General features: G+C 43.3%; 1 long non-coding RNA gene across 1 annotated transcript in view; it reads left to right on the forward strand.

Annotated features, from left to right (window-relative positions):
• LOC138062040 (uncharacterized) overlaps positions 1 to 12,719 on the forward strand; it is a 110,358-nt gene extending 97,639 nt beyond the window's left edge. The window contains exons 2-3 of the long non-coding RNA XR_011136015.1: positions 764 to 893; positions 12,586 to 12,719. This is a non-coding gene — a long non-coding RNA (uncharacterized lncRNA). The remainder of the gene's footprint in view (positions 1 to 763; positions 894 to 12,585) is intronic.
• The last annotated feature ends 8,980 nt before the right edge of the window (positions 12,720 to 21,699 follow it).

Consider the following 21,699-nt stretch of genomic DNA (forward strand, 5'->3'; position numbering starts at 1 on the left):
TGACCTTTTAGGATTTACCCATTAAGATTTTTAAGGTCCTGGAGTGACAGCTACTCTGAGCACAAACGTAATATGAAGCTGTTCGCCTAGCTCTCAGAAAGTGGGGAAAAAAAATAGCAGCTCATAGTCTGGGACCCTCCAGAGAGGTGCAGTAAAACTGTGGAAGCATCTTGTAAACTGAAAAAGAAATCTCTTCTGATAACATATATTTGTCAGCCTGACATTCTTTATTGCTCTTCAAAGTCCAACTTGTAATGGGAACTTTGGGGCCAGGAGACTTTATTATGACAAGTCAGGGCCAGGTCAGAAGTTCTGTGCCCTCAGGGCTTTTGATTCTGCTATTCCTACCATAACTCCATACACAAAAGAGAGGAAATGAAACTGAAGAGATAGGATGTTATAAGGAATATGCTTGTTGGGTTTCTTTAGGCTTTTCTCTGATAAACACGCTTCCCTGCCCCGCGCTTCCGAGACTACCTCCAAGCTCCCTACGTTGTATTGGAAGATGAACCGTTTGTTCGGAGGAGTGAGGACTGGCCTGGAAAATATGATTCGGGATTCTGTTCTAACGATGGCCGTTAATTGCTTTGGGAAGGTGCATGCCATGAGTTTTAGTGACAGAGGCAGTGAACCAGAACGGATTTTCCTGTAATACCAGGATTTTAAAATGGTTTTGCAATTCATGAAGCTGTAACTACTGCTCGACATAAAACATGTTTTATAAGACTAAGAGTTTTTTTTTTTTCCTCTCTCTCTCTTAAAGAAAGTGTCAAAGGCTCCTCAAACTGAGCACCAAAAGAGGAGGGAAGGCCTGTGACTGATCTCAGCGGTCCAGATGTAAATCAGAAGTGACATTGATGAAGTCATTGATACGACATTGGTGGAGGGCTAAGGTCAGTGAGAGTGGCGCTGGGTGATGCGGGTGCTATGGGGAGGTACATGGGGCTGTTACGCCCCCTGCAAGACTCACGGCTCTGGCAGCAGCACCTCCAGGCCATGGGAGTGCTGCTCCTCCTGTGCTGTGGGGTAACGCTGGCTAAGGCCACATTTGGAACGTAATTATTAGAAACAAGACTTCTCCCCACCTTGACATCTGTGGCACATAGGGAGAGGGATTAGACCGTGAGCAGAGCACAGAGCGCTTCCAGGGGGCATAACTGACGGGAGCTGGACAAATTACTGTAGAAAGAAAAGCTGTTGGGGTGTTTTGGGTGAAGCCAGCGGGGGAAGGTAAAGGTCACTGCGTTAACCCCCCAGGACATCCCCCACAGCCCCACATCTAGCAAATGCCTTTCCTTCCCCTGCAGCCTTCCGTTTTCGTAGGCTGGCAGGAAGGTTACTCTATCTCAGCAGTCCTAATTTGGCTGCAAGCACACCGAATTGGTAGGCCCATAGGTGTGGGATGCCTGGGTTCAAATCCTGGCTACAAATTATTCTCTTTCCTTCTTGGAGTAATTCCATATGTGTAAGTCATTAAATACAGCAAGAGCCTGCAAGACAGACTTCTTCCCAGTGTCTTCCAGTGATTAAAGCATTTGCCAGAGCAAAGGGAGGGTCAGGTTCAAGTCTCTGTGCAGAATCAGTCTGTGGAAGGTGGTGAGCCCATCTGCCATGAGCTCACAAGGGCTCCAACTTCAGTGCTATTGGCTGAGCCATCAACTGCTGGTTCTGCATCCTTTCCTTGGTCTGGAGGTATTTTGAATGACAAGCCAAGACATAGCCGTGGGGTGGACTTGGTGTGCTCTCCACAATAAGAGAAATGGGCTCTTCATGTCATGGGGAGGCAGGAGCACCTCCACCTCCCTCTCCCTCTCCTTCCTCCCCAGAGATCAACGAGTCTTCCTCTCACCACCAGCTCTGCTAATCTGGAGGACTGTGTGTACCCTTTGCTCATTGTACCTTAAGGTGCTATCAGCACTTTTGGAAGCCTCATTTCCAGCGTTTTCTCTGGCGATATCTGTGCACCAGGCAACGAATAACTAAAACCTTATGTGCACTTTTAATCGTGCTAAATCAATGCACCATAAGGGGGAGATTTAAAACCAATTTTTTATGCACCGCTGCTTACATTGAAAAGACTCATTACAACCAAAATCAATCAATATAGCCTGTAACTCTAAAGTAACTCCTGAATTGAATCAATGACGCTTATGAAGGAGGGAGGAAAGCGAGAAAGATGAGAGGGAGTGGGCAGGTATTAAACAAAACAAAGCCTTTTTGAAATGTTTTATCTTTCTTCTAAGACAGAAACAGCCTCCTTCTGTGTTTTAGGCTGTAATTTAGAAATAACTGTTCGGTCGGTAGTTGTCTTTTTTAGGTGAGATGTTGCTCAAGAACCACAAGAGGGCAATGGAGGTTGGAGACAGAGCCATGCCCAGCCTCTGTGAAGCAGAGGTTGTCTCCTTGCCCTGGCTGTCTTCCCTTACAGCACCCAAAAAAATGCCGTTCTCCGCCCTGCACAGAAAAAAGATGAAGTGTGACAATAAGAGCACTTTGGTTTCCAGGACTGCTTTTTTTGAAATCAATGAGACATTATTACAAGTAAAACATATGTCTGCTGTGTAGCTAACGCTATCTAAAACGCATTAAGCTCCTAGCAGCCTGCATGGTCTGTATATGCATTCTCAGAAAGGTGCGTGGAAGTTGTATTGATCTTTTGACTAAGTGTCCTAATGAAATACAAATCTGCTATCATTTAGAGAGCCATCTGTCATGATGAGACATAAAAAATGCTACAAGCAGAACAATAACTATAATTCGATTTGAGAATCCAGCCTACTCCCAGCAGGCGCAGAGCGGCCAGCCCCAGCCCTTGGCCTCTGGGATCGATTCTGTTTACTGTGTTAAACTTCGTCAAAGGGTAATAAAGAAATCAATCAATAAAGTATTAAAGAAATTTCCATTATGGGTAAGGTATCTGTTGCAGAGGATCTCTTCAGCCCAGTGTGGTGATTTAAAATCCATCTACATGGCTGACGTTCTCAGGCAAACGGCAGAGTAATTTAATGCTTGTTTTGTTATACTGTCTGACACAATGGTAAACTGCTAAAAAAGTACTCGTACGTGGCTGCTGAGAAGGAAACTAGTGACAGCAGGTTAATGAAGAGGTCATTTTCCTAATGCTCCCCAGGACACTGGTGATGCAGGACTCCTCTACATGAGAGCTTTCAGAAAAATTAATCCAAATTAACTTCTCAAGTGGGTCGGTTAAACCGTATTAGACCCTATGTGGATGTGCTCATTCAAAGTTAAAATGGACTTTATTCAATTTAGCTTCGTTCAGTTTAAGCTCTGGTTCATCAGAGCACTTGAGTATTTGCTTACCGCTCAGGAACATGACTGAGAGGCACGGTCTAAAGAGCTTCTCTGATTAGAGTTAGACTTGAGCAATATCATGGTACTCAGGCAGTAGGTAAATGGTTCAGCAGTGTCTTTGGGCCTCATTTTCTAATTTTTTCTATTTTAATTTGAAGTCTGTGGTGCAGGGGCTACCCTTAGTCAGCAGTTTACAGCACGCAGCACAGTGAAGCTCCTCTTTCAGCTGAGATAATGAGGCATGGCTGTAATTCATTTTTCAATGCACTCTCCTTCTCACTTTAATTCTTTCATGGCCCTTTGTGCCTGGGTGTTTTAGGTCCTCACAATCTTCCTTATATGTCTCTTCCATCTAGCTCTCATTTTTTGCAGCAGCGGCAGCCCAGACCCCCCCGCCCCCACCACCTTTATCTGGGAAGGCAATATAATCTCATTTGGGCCTATTTGCTCAGAAGCCTTGAGCCATCTTTGTGGGGGAAATACTGTGATCACCATCATCCAGACAGTGAACAAGTGAGCACACGCAAACACACAGAAAAGGTCCAGGTCCTCCGAGATAAGCAGTAGCAGGCAGGTATCAAAATATTCTTCTTGCACCAAGTCCCCGAGTGATGGACCAGGGAATCCTTGAGGCTATATCTGTGCTCCCTTCTGTAGACAGGTCCAAGAGGGCCCCACAGGCCCCAGCCTGAGTGACGTAGTCTGGCTTGTAGGCGCATTGTGTGTAAGATGTGGACACTGGCATGAGCTACCTTCTGGTCTATGCCCAGATTTATTTTCTGAAAAAAAAAAAAGATTTTTTTTTTTTTGCAGAGGAAGCAGATGTAAGCTAATATGTATACAGTGTGGATAAAGAGGGCACCAGCAACCTGGTGTGGAAAAAAAGGGAGAGAATGAGTTTGACTGTATCTCCTGCTCTAAGCAAACACACTGTAGCCATAGGCTGATTCTTCTCCTTTCTGTACATCTGTACGTTTTATTCCTTCCCTCGCCAAATATCTGCTGTTTGCAGAGTGCTGCCCCTCGGGCCATGAACCCCCCCCTGAAACCAGTGGCTGGGGTCTAGTGAAAAACCGTTGCTGTGTACAGTGCTGTATTGTGTGAGATAATATATGTCCAAATTATTTTTTGGAACCTTTTCCTAGAGTCTTTATCTGCCAGGCTCCAGGCTGTGGGATCGATGTGCTACTGTGTACTCATACGTTTTCCGTCTCAGCAGCTTTTCTCCGAGAAAGGCTGTGTTGGAGCTTGGCTTGTGACAGTCTCCGATAAGCCAGGTTACTGTTTTTCTCTGACAATCATTTCTTCAGCATGTCCTATGTGATTTCTGTGCGTGTGTCAAAGTTCTTACCTAGAACTTACCCTCATTGGGAAAAAGTGTATTTTGCTATTAATTGAGGGTCTTTTTCACCCAGGTAACGATCATTATTAATGACCTACCATCTGGCAGCAATCTAGGCTGTTATTTTTGAATGAGCCAACTACTAAAGGGGGCCGTGGTGGATCTTCCTCTGTCAGAGGAGGCTTACGTCTCTGAGCTTTGGGCTCTCATGGATTTGTGTGATTTCAGCTACTTGGGGACTTGATGGGGCTTCGTGCAGCAGAGGGTTCCTTCACCACCCAAGAGACTGACAGGAGCAGCAGAGCAAGTACAGAAAGGAATGGAGCAAAGTGGAGAAAAAATAACTAGAAAGACTCTTTGTAGAGGGAGACTCTACTTTCCCCAGCCCTGGCAGGGAGGAAACATTCCTGATTGTGAGACTCAGCCCATCTGCTTGAAAGCTTAAGGAAGAAGCACCTGGAGCCCTAGGATGTTCAGGCAAAGGAGAACAGGAGCAGCTGTATCCACGCTGCATGAGGATGAAGGCCTGGCTGTTATTGAGACATGTTGGGCTCAAAGTGTACCTCTCTGCTTGACCCCCGGATGATGCTTTTCCCTGGGGGGTCCATGATAGGAGTAACTCTACTTTAGGTAGTAGTGGTAATGGGTTCTTGCCTGTAGTATAAAGGCTGCTCGTTCGGGATATCACAGCCAAATTCCAGTGCCTTCAGTTACAAGAAGCTCCACAAGGGGCAGAGCTGGAGGTTATGCAGTGGTTGGAAACTTCATTTAATTCCCTGTGTTGTTGGTAAATATTTTACTGTCTAGTATTAAGTGAACGTAATTACTGCAGCTTAAAGACGAAGGAAGCTGTTTAATGGGGATGCTGTCAAAGTATTTTCCCCTAAGTTTCAAAAGCTGTTATTTTTTTTCTCTCCTGTTGTTGGTAATAATCCCTTGAAAGCTTGCAAGTGAAATGTGCTGCCTTCCTTAGCAATTGTTTTTCTTTGTTATGTTTCTCAGACAAAGAGTAAAACATGCACTTTCAGTCTCAATGACTTTTATTTTAGATTAAAGGAAATAATAAACAAAACATGAACAAATCTTAGACTCCCTAGGAGAGGGAGAAACCATATCTACTCAAGCCATGCTCTCCTGGTTTGGGAACAGCAGTGCACAGTGCCAGCTAAGAGCTCCTACAGCAACGGTAATGTTGATCGTGCTGCGTGCAGATCCACCTCTCTGAATGCCTGAGAATGAAATGCACCTGAATATAACTCCCTAGTGTATTCTCCCTGACAGGTCTGGTTCTCCCCCATCCTTCACCACTGACAGGCAGCTCTTTTTACAGTCCTGGGATCTCCTGTGCCAATTGCGATGTGCCTACCTGGTCGGGGAGCTGGGCAGCCATGGCATTTGGGGTCACGGGGCGGGGAGGCAGTAGGAGGGAGGACTGGAGGTGGAAGGAGTAGAGTAGTGGTGCCCTGGAATCAGTCCGTGAGGTCTCACCCAAAAGAGAAGATAAATTTGTAGGGCTTATACCAGCAAAGTGCCTCCTGTTCAGGTAGAGATGTTGCGTGCCGGAAGGGACCTTACAGGATGGGGTGAGCACCTTCACAGACATTGGCTCAGGATTTGTCAGCCCCCAACCCCCAGCATTGCTGCTGCAGACAGGAAGGTATTTTCATCTATGTTAGGGCATGGAACAGCAGTTGTGTCCTTGGCGTGTCTGACTGCCTCCTGCCAATGGTGCTCAGTTGCTTAAAGTGATGTTCTAAGCAGCTTCACAGCAGAGCTACTGGCAACTCTTTTGAAGTAGTCTCCCTCCTTCTGCTTTGTAACAACGCTTCCTTCTGCAAACTACATCTGTATAATAAAGCTCATGCTGGGTCTGGGTTCCTGGAGATAATGTTCAAGAAGGAGTGAACACAACTTGCTCATCAAATCTTAGGGTGATGTTCACAGGAGCAGCAATTAAGGCCCATAATTCAGTGCAGGAGAAACATTCCTGTATTCTTATCAAGGAGAATAATAGACCTGATTATCCAGAGTCTGCTGAGACGAGTACAAGACTCATTTTCTGACAGTAGATCTTTTTTTTTCCTTCCCATCCAGCACCGTCATGAATGACATGCATCATCTGCATCTCCACCAGTGCTGACTGGGATGTCACAGGACAGTCCAGACGTAGAGCAAACCATACCAATGGCTTCTATTCTAGAAACTGTGGCAAACTATTGCTTGAGGAGACACCCCAAGAAAATTGTAGCACCTGCAGTCCTCTGAGTTTTTGCCATTTGCACGTGAGGCTTATTCAGGTCTTAAGCTGTCAGATTGCTGATGTGCCCTGGATTCATTGAGGGGTCTGTAATGTGGCCGGAAAACTAAGACTTTGGTCTAAGCAATGCTTGACATCCTTGGCAAATCAACAGTCCACGGCCACACCCCAGAATTATGTTTTCAGTATGATCTGAGTGAAATGGTTGTCCTTCTGTCAGACAGAAGCTCTTGCTGGTCTGGCAGAGGCTGTCATTTGAGAGGTAAGCTTGCAGGCAGATAGTTTCTTTGGCTGCCTCCAGGAGCCTCTGAGGACCCTGATCCTGAATTGAGCATAGTTCACAAGATTTGATGTCAAAGGTGCTGTTTCCATTGTTAAATTTAAGGACATCTTCATGAACTCTACCAGACCAAGGCCAGGCAGACCAGCACCCTATACCTAGCTGTACGTATGGTAGCTGCATGCTGCTGCCCTACCTGATCTCAGCCAAAGGGTGACTTTGCGAGGTCTGTTCTTCCTCCCAGCCTCAGGGGAGTGCTGGCAGCTCTGTTACCACCCCTCAGCTGCTGCGTATGCCCCGAGACCATTGCAAGGTCGTTGCAATGCCAAGTGAAGGGGATACAAACCGGCTTTGGTCCGAGGCACACATACTGTCAGTCAATGTGCTTTTCCAGCTAGGAGACAGTAACTAGCAGCAGCTAATCGTGCGCTAACCTCCAACGGAGAGGGCAGTAACTTGGACAGGGTCAGAGACGCCTGTCTGATCCTGCTGTGAAAGGCATGTTGAGGGCCAGGTTTGATGTCTATGGCTAAGGGAGAATGCAGTTGCCTCTTCTGACCCTGTTTTGTGGCTAAACAGGGGCAATGAGATGCCAGTTTGGCACCTTTTTTCTAACAATAAATCCATTCAGGCTAAAAATGCTACCTGTATGGGTTTCGTTTGCAAATATTAACAGTGAGCTAACAGTCCCTCCTTAAAGGTTAACAAGTCTATCTCTGTCTCCCAGTCTCCTGACAGCTTATTTTGAAATCCCCACAGCTAGTCCAAAGCTCTTATTTCTGCTACTTAGTTTTCTTTAAACAATGTTCTTTCCATCTTTCTTCTGCCAGTACGCAGTTTCTTGCTTTTTAGGTGCTAGTTGCAGGGACAGGTTTCCTCCATTTGCCAAAGAGCTTTTTATTTCCCCCTCATTCCCTCCATCTTTTTGCCATAAAATCTAAGCCATGATTGACAGCCCAATTTAAATTTATGTTTAATATTGCAATCAGGAATGATATTTTCTGTTTGCTTTTTGAAGTGAGGAGAAAGGATGGTAGAACTTGCCTTCTTGCAATCATTTCACCCACAAAAGTGAATACATCCAGTAAAGTGAAATTTGGCTAGCGAAGAAGAAAAAGAAAAGGAGAAGGAGGAAGGGGGGGCATAAGAAAGAGCTGAGATTAACATCCTTTAGAAAGTGCCTGTTTATTCCTATCGTCTTAGAGCTAACTTTAAATAGGATAAAATGATCCTTTAATCCCCTTTATCTTCTTAAGAGCTGCTGTAAAAGATCTACTTGACATTTGAGAAATGAAAAAAAAAAATAGAAAGGCTTATAGTGTTCATCAGAAATGGTGGATGGAACGATTTGAATTTAACAAAATATTACGAATTGGATCCTCACTTGGGCACAAATTATCATTGCTTCTGTTGCTTAGACAGAGTGGTACCAGTTTACAGCAGCGCAGGAACGGCCTTCCAACCGCCTTGGATGTCGCACACAAAAAAGGGTGTAATGCAAGGCCAAGTTTGGCTCCTAGCGCAAGGAGCAATCCTGGAAATCCAGATGAGACAGTCTCCTTTCCAACACTGGTGAGAGGAGACTGAGAGACTCTTTTTACACGCTTCAGGAGGTCGTCTGTTGGCGCTGTGGCCTCTCTATGTACTGTTTGCAGTTTTGCCTCTGAAAACTTGGTGTCTCTTGCTGACTTGTTATCTGCAGACTGGTTTCTAAAACATCTGCTTAGTCTTGAATAAATATGCATTCCAGTTACTTAATGGCCTTCTCTCAATTTTCGACCCAGAAAGAGTAATGAATCCTGAATAAGTTATAAGGAGCTACAGCAAAGAGACCTCTAAGTTAAGCAATGTGTCCTACAGTGTATTGCCTTGGCTATCTTTGCCCATCTACTGTAACGCTGCAAGAAAAAGAAGAGAGTCTTTCATTTGTTGTTCTCCCATTTGCAGTGAGTAATGAAAGAATGACAACCACTAAAAGCCGAGGGATGTTTGCTCCAGAATGTTGAACTTCTAGTGATGAAGTGTCCTCCTCAACCCTGCTAGGACTAATGATACATCTGGACTTCCATGGGCTAATAACTCACAGCCATATGAGAGTAATGGTAGAGTTGTTTCAAGGAAAACAGGCTTACCTGAATGGAGTGCAAAGAGGCAATATTACTTTACTTGGCTAAGCGCCCACAAACCCTGCATGGCAGTTTGTAACACGACATCCTTGCTGTGGGGTTCTTGTCCAGGTGGAGCCACTGAGACAAGCTAGCACAGGTTTTCCAACTGGGGGTGAACTGGTGGCTAGGACTCATGAACAGGAGTTAAGGTACAAGGAGGGGGATTCACCTGTTCAAAGAAGGAAATCTGTGTCAAGTATTGTACGTTTAGGTGGTAGACAAGACGGTCTTTCTCTGGAAAACTACATTGCAAACCACAAGAGGAGTTTCATCTCCAGTTTGATCTCTAAGTGTTAATACTATGTCATTAGTAATAATAGAGAAAGGCTAATATCCCAAATGTTTTCAGTGTTGAGTATGTATATATCATCTCCTATTTCTTACCTTCTTTACGAGGAATGAGGTGCCCTGAGTGTTGACCCTCACTTTTTAATACGCCCCAAAGACGTACAGTTCCAGATTACTTTAGAGTTGATGCTGAATCTGCAAGCAGAGTCTTTGCATAGGTACTTCTTCAGTTTATAGGTGATAGAAGTGCAACTCCAAAAAAAGCTGTTGCCTTACATCTCAGTCCGTTCAGTTTCTGTAGTGATCTCACAATACTTGAGTTTAGAATATGTGTTTATGCACAGAGTCCGGACAGGTAATCCTAGCAATGCTGTACCCACATGAGAACTAATCACTACAAAGAAACCCATAATACAAAAGAAGCACAGTTGTCCTTGTCTACTAAAAGAGAAGTAAGATGCAGAGAGATTAAAAACTGGCTGGAAGGCGTACAACCCGGCCAAACCAGTCTTCTAACCCTAAAGCTATTCTTCTAGCTCCTTCATTATAGTTGCTTGCAGATTAGGAATTTCAAAGGTAGGTGAGATATTAGGACACTAGAATGGATTGACAGACAATAGTTGGTACTTGCCTCTCTAAGGACACGCTAGACCTGAAGTCAAAGACATGCAGATGTTCCGCATAGCTACATCCCTACCCACCCTTTGCAGTCATGCCCAAATTCATGAGGACATCTTAAATTCATTACTGATAATAGTTTACTTTCAGCCCAGCTTGGACTAATTTACCCTTCTAACAAGCATTAAACACTTCTGACTAGTTCACATATTTCTATACTGCACAGCTATTGTTCTGTGACTGCAGTAGAGATATAACCCGGCTTCTTTTGAAACTCCCAGTCCTAGTTATCTAGGACTTCTGTGTCTTGTACTCTGTCCAGCCCCTGACTTTCCCTAAAATATACCAGTAATAAAATGGCAACCTAGTTAATTATAATGTGACTGCAGGTCTCCTTCCAGAGAAGGGAATCGATTCTACATAGAGAAACAAGGACTCCACTTAGCTCAGCAGACCCCTGCCCCTTATGGCAATGGTCCTTCTGAGGATATAATTCAACTGTAAGTACTCCAGGAGCTTTCTAATTCTCTAATAGATTGCAGAGAGGAATACCCTTTCTTGATCAGCATTGCACACAAACGAAAAGAGGTCATAGCTGAAAGCCTTGAAAAAGAAGAACAAACTATGTCCAGCTAGCCCGGTTTAAGGAAAAAAGGTTGTTGCCAAAATGAAATGGGATTCTTACCCATTAAAGAGAGTGCCAAGAGCTTTTCTGGCCAGTCCCCCTTCTCCGAACACAAGCTGATAGAGTCTCATCTTTAGATCAAGTACTCTCTGAAGCAGTGTTTACCATTATTGCTCAATTCCTCTTGCTGTTCTGCACCAGAGTGATTATAGATTGATGGGAGCAGAGGCACTGTGGTGCTTTGTCCCTAAAGAATACAGGTAACTAGGAAATGTTCTTCAAAATTATCCAAGAATCCCTTAAAAGTGAAGTGTGATTTGCTACAATTGATGATGGGAAGTTATCATGGGAATACGAAAAGGCACAGGGAATTTGGAAACACGAGCACAAATTCTAGTGGTTGCAGAATTTTATCACACATGACTTGTATGTTTATTTTAATTCCTGTCAGGGGGAGCGTTATTGTTTCAGCTAGTCATTTGAAGGCAGAAACGAAGCCTAGTGATTTCAGACTATCAAAGATGTGTCACAAATAACACACAATCAACGTAAGCTGTTTGTAAAGAACCCACAGGCTAAAAAATCACTTTTCCAAAGGATTCTGTGAAATATTCACAGATAATAAACATCCTTGAAGAAAATCTCCGAAGTGAAATCACAAAGGGTTGGTTAACTGCAGAAGGAATCCCGCAACGAATTGTTTGGAACTTCATGCAGTCCCAGCTGGATGCCTGCAAAAAGCTGGTCCTTGGAATAAGCCTAAGGACAGGCTAACAGTGTGATGTTCATCATTTATGCTAGGTTGAGAGGACAATACAAAAATGGGAGATACACCAACTGAGTGTTGAGCTCAGGTTTCGCTTTTGCAAATGCAGAGACATGAGGCTTGGCTGGAATCACTCAGTGCTGATGATAAGCCCTGCCTATGCAAGGGTCTCCAAGTGCGCTAGTCCTACAGAAGGAACAAGGAGTATGTCTTGAGTTTTGAAACTAGAATGTCTTAAAACCCTGAATTGCACCTCAGAACTGCGAGACAACCACAACTGCTTGCTTTGAACAAGGGCATGAGGGGAGAGCTGCCCTTAGCCGGATACAGGGTTCGGTCATTATCTTCCAGTTACCTTGCACTTTGGATGGTAGTAGGTCAATACTTCACACTCCATTCCCATCCAAAACACCATCTACATGGACCTGACCTCTTCCCAGGTCAGTTTTTTCCATCCAGCCTTCCCATCATTGTGAAGCTGTTTCCATGGTGATTGTATTTTTGGTAGCTCCACATTATTCATGCCAGAGGCCATAATGTGATACATACTGTATTTGTAATAAGCAGCAGACAGACATTTGAAAGCACCCTACTGAGCCAGGATTGACACATTCTGCCTCTTCAAGGTCAACAAGGGCTCTGATGACCTAGGTGCCACCTTGAATGGATTTAAATGCAAAGTACTATTAAGATATAATGATGCTGAATGAGAGAAATGCATTTAGCTTAGACATATTTTCCCTTGGGATAAGTTGAAAAGTCTCACCGAGCATCAGTTTATTTTCAAGAACAGCTTGTTCTGGCTCTTTAATAGATATATATTATTTTTCCAGGCAGCTGTGAAGGAGCTGTATTAACATTTTCATCCTGTCTGAATAATAATAATAATAATAACAACAACAACAACATCTTGATTTCGTTTGCAGGAGAAGAAGAAAGTGGAAAGTCCCCTTCAAACTCAGTCTCTCTGCCTGTGGGTGCTGCTTCAACACTATATGTGAGATGATTGACCGAGCTCCTTGTTTAGCAGCGTGACTCCAGTGGCTTTCATAGCTCTTCTGCTCTGGTATGAATCCTTTTTCTTTCTAACCAGGTATCATGATATTTTTGTGCATTGAAGGAATCTTACTATCCTTTCACTGGGGGTTCAGACAAGTAAGGAAATAAAATAGTTAAAGTTGATAATGTGCTTGAAGCTTGTCAGTGCAGGGTATGTTTGCCTATCAGTTTGGTACCTCTTTCTCCACTGTGTTACCACTGCGTCTCCAGATCCCAAGATGTGGCAGAGCTTCCTGGCTTGAATTTTCCCACTCAGCTTGTGCTTTGGGGGAAGTCCTACAAGTACAGAAGGCTTCTAGCTGATGATCTAACCGACCCACATTTTTTCCCTGCTTTTCTCAGTGAAACTGTCGCATCCCTGCTTGCTCCTGGCTCCCACCGAGCAGCCCAAAGAGCAGCAGCTCAGCCAGGACACAGAGTGGCCATCACTGTGGGGATGGGATTTTTTCCAGGGTTTCAGACGACTCTCTTCCCTGAGCCCCAGTAGCCTGAGAAAGCTCTGAGTCAGTCCCACGGTTTTCCTGCGGGTTTCCCTCCAGCCCTGCCTGGTCATTGCTTCCTATGACTCCTTCCCCACTCATTCCTGTTGAATTAAGGATGTTGGCACTGGAGACAGACAAAGGCAGACGTTACAACACGGTGAGCTAGATTGCATCTCAGTGCAGGAGTTGAGCAGGGAGGAGAAATGCTAATACTTAAAGGCCCTCATGCGGGAGCCAGGGTGCTCAAGGGTGGGGAACTGGCGCCTGTCTTACCTTCGCCCTGTTTCAGCACCTTCCCTCAGGCAGCAGGGGAGAAATGATTTCCATCCTCTCCTTCAAGAGACATCAAGCTAAAAAGAATGACCCATCAGGTTACTCAATTCAGTTCTGTGCTGCAGCGTGTCAAATACCTGTGACAGCCTCGTCTCACGTAGGCAGTGGGCTATGCAGCCCTCAGGGCAACAGCGAAAGCAGGTGAGCGCAGATGAGTGCAAGGGCTGGGAATGCTACTGGAGGGGAAAGAAGGCCCAGCCTTGCAAATATTTGTGCTCATGAGCAATTTCAGTATTTATCTTGTCTCCCAGGGAGAAAGTTATTCATGTGCTGGAGCGTCTGCACGTCTAAATCCATAGGGCATTTTATAGACTGTTATTCATTATTATTTCATGCACGTTTTTGCACTGTTCCTTGAAACAGCAAAAAATATGTAATGAAAAAGAGGTTTTAATTTCTCCAGGAGGATGTTGTATCTCTGTGTATAGGCTCGCTGCTAACCTATTGCTTTCCCACATAAAGAATGAAAGCACTGCTTTAAGTCACGTACTAGGGAAAGGTTATGCTTAACAGTTGAGCTCCTTGTGGGCTGCTTTGGTAGGACATCCCTGTCTCTCTGAAACTGCTTGGATGGCTCCCATGCGTAAAGTACAGGCTCTGTGTTTGCAGCATCCAGGCCTGATTCTTTAAAACATTTTCCAAGTTGGGGTCTTAATAGAAACTCCCGTTAGTGAATCCCATATTTAAAGTCAGTCCTAGTTGGTCTGTATGGGGGGTTTTTTTTAAGTTATTTTCTGTATATTTTCCAAGCCCATTTATTTCAATGAAACTGTGACTGTAAAAATAGCATCATGCTGCTATTTCCTGCTCTTTTCCCACGTGTCTGCAGGCTTAACACTACTTAATTTATTGTCATAAATAGATTTTTTTTCTTTTTCCTTTTTTTTTGTAACTTTGAAAGAAAAAAACAATCCATCATCTGATCTGCTTCATTCATTGCAAACAAAGCAGCTAATTAAGTTCTGATTCCAGAATCTTTAGCATGGCAATGATGTCTTTAAGCACACTATTGACAGCTGGAGTATCACATCCCAGAACTAGGTCTTCAGTGCTGCAGGGTGACATTTAGGAGAAGTGTTTAGTCCTTTAAGTGAAGCAGATTTGATATGCTAGCTATTGAGAGGTTAAATAAAGTGGAGACTTGAAAAGTTACTTTTGAGGACATGAGCCCTATTTTATAGTTTCTGGATAAGATTTTGAACAGCAGCAGTTTTAAACTCAGCACAGCTGGTAAACAAAGTGAATAAAATCCTCCTTCGCCATATTCCACAGCTTGATGCAAAGCATCGAAAGAAAGGAAGAACCAAATATAATCCTCTTTGTGAGTAGGTGTGGGAAAAATTATTTTGTCTTTTCCCTTCATGATTTATTTGACTGGAACACCTTCTTCAGGTGAATGTTATGGCCCACATGTCAGTAGAACTGACCTAGATGGGCTTAAAAATATCTGCAGAAATTTAAGTTGGAGTAAAAAAGCTGAGAGCTCCACCTTACACATCACGCTTGTGCTTGGCTCCAGACTAGAGTCTGTTTTCAATAGTGCACAACAGTGGCCTAATTTGACTCCTTTTGATGCCAGTATGAAATTTCCTATTGAATTACTGGTAGTATTTGAAAGTGTCACTCCAAGGAGGCAAACTGGTATCCTGAAAGCTCATCCTAAAAGCCTGTTGATTCAACAGTTAGAAATTTATGCCAACTTTCAGAAGGTCCCTCCTTACCCTTTTTTTCCCCTTTCCCTCCCAAATCACTGAAATCAATCAGCAAACAAAAAGTGGAATGACTGTAAATTAGGTGCCGTTTTTTGAGCGGAAGGTCTTTGAGCATGGGAGCTGAAGCAGAATCAGAAAATTTCATTCCCACCCTATAGCTTGTAACATTTTCACTGAATTAAAAGATGACCCAAACCCACACACAATTGCTCTACAGGACATGAAGAATGAACAAGGGTTAGTGCAGAAACACTTGGTGGATGAAGTTTTCCAGAGCACCGTACAGCTATTAACAAATTTAACTGTCTAATAGGTCACTGAAGCTGGGAGGTGAGGGCAAAGCATGCATTAAGGCAAGGAAGTTAACACATAATGCAGAGGCAGTAATGTCACTGGATTCTTCTAGGTCTGATTCCACTTCTCACTCCACAAGAACACATGTTCCCTGCACACACATGAGGGAAGCCCAGCAAACTTTTCAGAGGCAAGTGGTCTTCGCTCAGCTTTTGTCTGAAAATGCCGAAGAGTTATCTTCATTGAAGCCATTCTCTCAACACTGTGCAGTGTTGTGGAAAATATAGGGAGTGTGGAAGAAAGGACAGGAACTTGTATAAAGTAGCTGTTGTAGATGATGTAGATCTCTGACAACTTGATGTCCTATTCTCCAATGGCTGTTCTTAATTACTGGGGGTGATTATTTCACTTCACTAGCTGTCTGTGTTTGAAAACCTGGTGTGTTGCGTTACAGAGGCAATTTGAATGCTTCCACTTGTTTTATAAAAAGCTTCTGTGATGTTTCTCAATTATTCATGGTACAGGTTTCTTCCATCATCTTCCATCCAGATACCTACGTGACTCCTCAGTGCTTTATTAAGTAAGGGTTATCACAGTACACCACTCACTCCGAGGGCAGTAGAGGGAGATGCAACAGCTCCTGTGTTGTGCACAGGAGAACTTTTAAGTTTCTGGAGTAACATTTAGTGCAGCCTTTTTGAGAAGCAGAAGGTGGTCTGAAACTATTGTGAAGATAAGCCCTTAAACCCATGAGAGGAAGAAGAACCCAGGAAAGGACCTTTCCCCATTGTACCCTGTGAATCCAATTTACCAAGAAGAGCTTGGTTTCTCTGGTGATGTTAAAAATAGCGCTGTCAATGTGATTGGACTGATAGCTAGATAGGATGGCAGGTAAAGGTTTGGAAAGATGGATGAAGGGAGTTAATTTCATACCAGAGAAGATGTTGGAGTGCTAATACACATATAGAAATATCAGTGGTAATCTTCTAACCATGCAAGCAAGGGCGTATCAGAGATAGGCAAGACCTCAGATAAAAAGTTCCCCTACCCAGTATATGACTATTGCTACCAGTATACGAAAGGCAGCAGAGAAAAATGGGAGACAAAAAGCATGAATACATTAAAACACAAGGAACAGCATTGCACACAAAGAGAATGAAGCACATTAAGAGGCAGAAATCCCATTCCTTTGGGCAGGTAGTAGAGCGTGGGAGGACTAGAAGAAAATGTCTGTGAAAAAGAGGAACTGAAATTTCTTGATTCTGCTACGTATACCTAATTGTTCCTGGCAGCGTACTGGACCACACGTAGAAACCAGCATGAGAAAGTTAGCAGCGGAGACTAGTAACAGACAGTTCCCAAGCAGTCCGTATGAATTTCCACTAAACGCTGTTATCAGCGCAGTCACTCTACAGAGCAGAACTTTAGTTTCAGCTATGCAATGTTATTTTCCCACATGGTAAATAGCCCTTTCCTGTGCTTCTGAATTCCTGTATTTAAAGAGAGTGAGCAACTGAAATCACTCTAATTCATCAGGGGAGCTTAATAAATTATAGATGAATCCAGCTCAGAGCCTCAGACTAAGGTACTTGGGAACCTCAGAAATATGACTGAATGCTCACACATTACAGCAAAATGCTTCAGTTTCAACAAACTGACATTTTGGAAAGAAAAAATATTTTATCATAGGATTTGGAAGATGCAAATAATTGTCTAGGGGGTTTTTTGGAAAGCATTGAAGCAAGTTGAGAACTAACTTCCATTTTTTAAAATCTCATCTGGTTCCTAGCTATGTCTTTCATTGCCTTTCAAAATTGCTCCTTTAGTAACAAGAGTTAAATTACATAATACCGAAGAAAGAATTTAAAATAATTACTTCCTAACCCCTTTTGCAAAGCCCTGAAGCACAAGGCTTTATTACCCTTATCTTAACTTTCCTAACTACTAATGTTTTAGTAGTTAGAAAATTATCCTTCCCCTTTTGATAGTTCAGCTTCAGTTATTTTTTCCACATTTTTATTAGGCCTTCTTATATTGATAATAATTGCACCATATTGAGGTGTTTCAGGAGAAGCCATTAAGGCCAATCAAGTGAATAATTCCACATTTTAAAAATTGTCTGAACACAAATTTACACAATAGTCTGCGATAAAAGAATCTTTAGGGGATGTTCAAATAAATAACACCCATTTTTCAAGAACACTGCAATACTATCAAAAGAATAATATGGGTCTTTTTTTTTAAGGTAAGCTATTATTATTCATGTATGTAGGCAATTTGAAGAGCTCCAAAGTTGTGCTCTGCAAAGTTCTTAACGTGCAACTTTGGGAAGAGCCAGTTACTACGTGGCAGAAATCTCAGTTTGCATATCCTAGCCCCGCTAACCTGCTATGCCTTGAAAGGCAGCCTGCTTAACCCTTGCTCCTTACTTTGCCCATTTATGTGACAACGTGTATATTAGTGTTTATCTATAACATGGCTGGAAGGCACACTTAAGAGTAACATGTTAATATATACATTCCACATTTCATTGAACTGGGCACGCATGCATTCCCTGGAAAGATGTCCTTCATTTCCTTTTTACTGCAACGTATTTCTGATAGTTAGTGTAAAAGATGAGAAATCCAGATAAAGCTATAGCATAGCTAGTTTGTGATTTCGTAGGAAAAGCTTCTGACTCAGTTTAAGTTTGGATTTTACAGACCGGAGTACCCTGGATTTGGTGGACTTTCAGCTGCACCTCAGCAGCTGTTTATTCACACTCCATAAGCTAAAACATCTCTGTGCAACAGCAAAAACTGGCTGTAAAAATAACTGCTAACCCCTTAGCTAGTTGCACAAGGCTTGCTAGCTGAAACCTCTCATTTACCTGCAGAGGATTCACCCACTTACAGACCCTGTGAGCCACTCTGCTAAGAGGCCAAGCCTCCTTAAAGGACGGCAAGCACAGGAAGGGGCTTTCCCATCGAGAGATTAATCTGATATACCTGCTCTGAAACATAAACCCTAAGCAGCCACAGGTGGGTGTTTGCTCAGTGCAATATCTCTTTAGCTGCTTTTTTTTTGAGCTTGCTTAGTAGGGTTTGGTTATATGAGTGACTGGCATCTTCCTTTCCCTGTGCTTGCTTTTTGTCCTTTTCCTAGGAATAAGGAATGCTTTCAAAACCTGAAACATGAGTGAGCTATGCCAGTGGTGTGGTGATTAGGTAGAGCTCCTCCCAGAACTTGAACGGGTTCTTACTGGTGTTGGAGGTTGAGCTGTTAAAGGTAAGGAAGCAAGTGTTCACAGGATGTACTTTGAAATCCAGGGAGCCTAAAAGCCTAGATTTGGGGACCTAGAAGCTTGATGGCTTCAGCACTATTTTCTTACCCCTCCCTCTCCTTAAGATCTGTTCTTCCCCCTGAAGTGTATGCTGAAGTGACTGGGAGCTGGTGGGTGGGTGCAGCCTTTCTGAGTGACTCTGTAGGTCCTTTGCTATCATCACAACAGTCCCTTATGAGTGTATGTTTTCTGAGGCTCTTCCTTGAACAGCAGTTTTTCAGTTTGATGTCATTCAGCTGAGGTATTCTGTATCAGGGGTTGCAAACGTCTGGCTGAGTTTCAGAAAAGAAAGCCGAGCTTTAGGAGCTCTGTCAAGCATCCTCGTGTTATTTGCTCCCCACCACTGACTCAAACCCAGAGTAAAACTGAGTGGGTGGGGAAAGCTGTGGAACAAAAACGTTATCCCATGCAGAGGAGAGCTGCCAATGGGTTTGTTAGCCAACAGTACCAAATTAAGTGTTTAAACTTTTTTTTTATAAACACTTTTTTTCAAATGACTGGCTTGTTAGATCTGCATAGAGCTTGCTCTGTTGGATAGCGTGTGCACTTTTGGTTTGAAGCTGGCTGCATTCACAAATGCTTTTCTTTACTTGCAGGGCAGTTATTACCGCTGCCAGAGTTGTATTACCTGCTGAACAATGCTTGGGTTATCAGACAACACTGCCCACATCTGAAAACATTCAGGTTTGTTGTTCTGCAAGATGAAAAACTGCTGGAATTATAGTTACAAACCTGAGGAAAGAAAGACTGAGCCTGGATAGGCTCTCTGTTAGAGCCGTTGCTGCACTGATAGTTTACAAGTGCCTGAAAGTCCAGAAAGATTCCAGTGAAGATCAGAATCCCGTTGTGCCAGGAGCACTGCCAAACATCCTGAGATACAGGAAAGATATCAATATCAAGGTGGGGAACAGGGGCACAGAAAGATGAAGGGAAGTACTAAAACTCGGTGCTAGGCTAGGGACAAATGCTTTACAGTCTAGCGTCTTCCTCATTGGGCCAGTCTGTGTGATGGAGCTCCGACCACCTTTTTCCACCATATCCTATTCTGGTGCCAGGAACTGTCAGATTGAGAGGAAAAAGGAAGAGCTGAAGGTGGGACAGACCTTAAGAAGGGCTCCTCTTTCGTTATTCTGTATTTCTCCATGGTATTGAACTTCCTCCATTCAGACTTAGTCCCTGCTTGCTGAGATTTTCTTGTTTTTCGAGATTTTCCTTTTTATTATTTGGACAGTAAAGAACGATCTGAATCCTCCATCTCTTCTAAGGCTGTCTCTTGTCCTCCTCTGCCTCGTTTTCCAGGAGACAGTTGGTGTCGCTAGTCTCTGGGTTTGGAACTTGTTATCTGGCCCTTCTCCCCATTGTTCTTTAAGATGCATATTCTCTGGTGATAAAAACCCATTAAGACTTGCATGAATGTTGACTTTGTTATTTATTACTCTCTCCTAAATACTATTCTAGTTTGGCTGCCCTCCTTGCCAGTACTTAGCCTTCCATCTCTCACTCCAAACAGCTGGGGCCCTGCTTTTTGCCTTTTGTCTCTGAAGTCAAACTTCAGCACAGCCTATAAAATGATGATTTGATGGGAAAAGCACACGTGACAGGAAACTGTGGTACATCAGGCTTGATTTTAAAAAAGGAGGAGGCAGCCATAGCTGTGCGAAGTGGATTGATGTTAATTATTTCATCAACTGATGAGAGTCTGGCTGCTTTCTTAGCGAGGCCAGGCACCTGAGGTCTGCTGTGCTAGGTACTGTACAGATCACATATGCAGACATAACCCCCCACTGCTAAAGAATTGGCATTACAGCGAGATGACAGGTGAGTGGGATGATTTGTACATGCTCGTACTCAATGGGATAATAGACCCAGCAAGACCCCAGAGCTTCTGAGTACTGGGCTAGAGCCAAAGGCACAGAACAGCAGTGCTTCACCTGAATATATCTTAGGGCTCTTCTTTTCACTACAGGGCATCTTATGTTAAGAAAGCAGCAGATTATTTCAACTATTCGTAACTCTAAATAAGTGCAGGTGGCTTCAACGTCAGCTTTTGGCCTTGTAGATCCCATTGGCTTCAGAGAGCCTAGTGCTGCAAGCAGCAATCTGACGTATTTACTGTTAAGCTCATCTCCGTCTGTTTCGAAGCCAACTCAAGTTAGCACAGACTCCGGAGGTGGGGAGGAAAAGCCTGCATACATTTTATAGCTTTAAGGGCCTTTCTCCTGCAGACGGTTTGGAGGCATGAGTCCTGTTTTTTTTCCCTGGAAAGGTTGGGAGTCCTGAGTTTGTGTGCTCAGGCAATAGGATTAGGGCCACAGCAGATGAAAAATAAAGCTGCAAATCACAACTGCAATCCAAGAAAAATAGAGCAGGACAGTCTCATGAAGATGGCTGAATTAATTGAATCAATAGTTTTAAGCACATAATACCTTAAGTGTTTCAAGTGTTGGTTATAAAAGCCTGTGTAAACATTATATATAAATACTCAGTAATTGACAGCTCATTCTGGGAAAATATATCTCTTGTAAGTGTTGTAAATAAACATGCAGTATATATACGCATAATCATAATTTACGTCTTTACAGAACATTCAGGTATTAATCAACTGTAGCAATAATACACCGAGTTAATGCTGAATGCATCTCTCATTGCACCATCTGCTTGGGTAGAGGAAAACTGGCTAAGTAGCTGGCAAAAGAGCTCTTTTGCGATTTAGCAGAAAACACTGTAGGAGGCTGAGCTTGTAATAGGCAGACCTAACTACAAATTAATTCAAATCTGAAGATTTTGTATGTGCGTTTGTCATTAGATCATAATGACATCTTAGTCTCTACTGAGCTA

This window comes from Struthio camelus, chromosome 23, assembly GCF_040807025.1.
Source record: "Struthio camelus isolate bStrCam1 chromosome 23, bStrCam1.hap1, whole genome shotgun sequence".
NCBI lineage: Eukaryota > Metazoa > Chordata > Aves > Struthioniformes > Struthionidae > Struthio > Struthio camelus.